Source organism: Silene latifolia, chromosome 10, assembly GCF_048544455.1.
Source record: "Silene latifolia isolate original U9 population chromosome 10, ASM4854445v1, whole genome shotgun sequence".
In the NCBI taxonomy this organism is placed as follows: Eukaryota; Viridiplantae; Streptophyta; class Magnoliopsida; order Caryophyllales; family Caryophyllaceae; genus Silene; species Silene latifolia.
In genome coordinates, this window is record NC_133535.1 from 146,503,928 (window position 1) to 146,505,996 (window position 2,069).

General features: G+C 44.5%; 1 non-coding gene across 1 annotated transcript; it reads left to right on the forward strand.

Moving 5' to 3' along the window:
* Positions 1-1,433: 1,433 nt before the first annotated feature.
* Positions 1,434-1,540, forward strand: LOC141609567 (small nucleolar RNA R71). The gene has a single exon (XR_012527489.1). It is a non-coding gene; the product is annotated as a small nucleolar RNA R71 (small nucleolar RNA).
* The last annotated feature ends 529 nt before the right edge of the window (positions 1,541-2,069 follow it).

The window sequence follows — 2,069 nt, forward strand, 5'->3', positions numbered from 1 at the left end:
ACCCATCAACATCCTTGCCCTCTTGAATTACCTTTCTAGCCAAATCTTCACACGCTTTTTTTCCGTTCTTTTCTTCTCTAGCTTTACCCAATTGTTCAACGGGTGAGCTTTCCTCTTCATCATTTACTTCCAACTTATCCCTCATGGGATCTTCATCCATTTCTACCACAAGGTCCTTGTAGGGGTCCTCAAGCTCTACACCACTCCTTAGCACTACCGCATGAGCATGGTGGCTATTTGAGGCATCCTTGGAGCTTTGTCCTTGAGCCAACAAACCACCGGGCGGCCGTTGAGGGTTAGCCATAGCATGAGAAGCCATCATAGATTCCATTTCCCTCATGTCCTTAAGGAAGGTAGCCCTCAAATTTGCTTGTTCTTGTTGAGTAGCTTTAGCAAAATTAGCTATCTCTTGGCTATGTTGAAGTTGCATGTTCTTCATCATCTTCAAAAGCTCAACTTGAGAGAGCTCACCTTGGGGTTCTTAATGAGGTTGGTTGGCTATGGGTAAAGGGAACCCATAGTCATACCGAGCATTGGGACCTTGGTTGTTGTTTTGCCCCCCTTGAAAGTTAGCTCTAGGACCATTGTTGTTGAAGTTTGATCCTTGACTTTGTTCTTGAAACCCTTGAACATACCCTTGCCCAAATCCTTGGTTCGCTTGATTCACTTGATTCCCTTGGTAAAACCCTTGGTTGACTTGATTTCCACCAAAATCTTGGTATCCTTGTGCTTGGTTCCCATAATTTTGGTTTTGATTGTTGTTTTGCCATTGGTTTTGATTCCCGGGATTAGGTCTTGGGTTGGGGAATATTCCCCTTTGTTGAGCAAAACCGGGTGGGTTGGTTGGGGCTTGTGGTTGAAGGTGTTGTGGGTTTTGAACATTGGTGCTTTTGTAACTAAAGTTGGGGTGGTTCCTCAAACCGGGGTGGTAGAAATTGGTATTTGGATTGTAGACGTTTGGGTTGTTGTAAGGTGGTCTTGTGGGTCTTGAATTGTTGTTAAAGGCTTGAAAAGCGTTAACCTCTTGAACATTCTCTTCATAGACCCCATTGTAATTGTTGCCACACAAGTCATAAGTATGACCACTTCCTCCATAAAGTTCACAACTTGAGACTTGAGCCACTTCTTCCATGGGTGCCCCATATGAGGTTGCGGCTTGATTTCTTGAAAACTTCTCAAATTGTTTTGTGAGTAAGTCAAGCTTGGCATTTATCTCGGAGTTGGAGGCATTTTCCTTAGGAAACTTCCCATTCCTTCTTAGCATGTTCCCTCTAGAACCATAGTTTGCCTCCGAGTCTACCATTTTCTTGATCAATGTCGTGCCTTCTTCATCACTCAAGTGATCAAATCCTCCCCCCGCGGAGGCATTTACCATATCCTTAGTCCTTGGTAGCAAAGTTTGGAAGAATGTTTGAGTGATGTACCATTCCGGTATTCCATGGTGGGGGCAACTCGCTATCAAGTCTTGATAACGGTCCCAAGCTTCACCCAAGGACTCCCCATCCTCTTGTTGGAACGTATGGATCTCGTTATGGAGCATCGCGGTCTTGGAGGAAGGGTAATACTTGGCCATGAATGCTTTAGCCAAAGCATCCCAAGTAGTGAAAGTGTCCGGTGGGTGGATGTTCAACCATCGGTCCGCTTTGCCCGTCAATGAAAACGGAAACAACATCATTCTCAAGGTGTCTTCGGATACCCCATTCTTCTTCATCATTGAAACTTTCCTCTTAAATTTCCGGAGATGAGCATGGGCATCCTCTTCAATATGCCCCCCGAACAAGTCCTTCTCGATTAACCCGACTTGGGCGGGATGCATTTCAAAGTTGTTTGCGGCCAAGGTGCCAAAATTGATAGGGTTACATGATTCATTATGGTTAGGCCGGTTATGATCTCTAAGAGCCATTTGTGGTGGTGGGTTTGGTTCTTGATGTGGTGGTGTTTGAGGTGGGCTATTATAATTAGGGAAGTTATGAAAGGGGTTCTCTACTAAAGTCTCAATTGTGATATTTGGTTGAATCGTAGTTGTTGTATCAAAATTTTGTGGGATGTGTGAGTTTGGTTGGTCAATG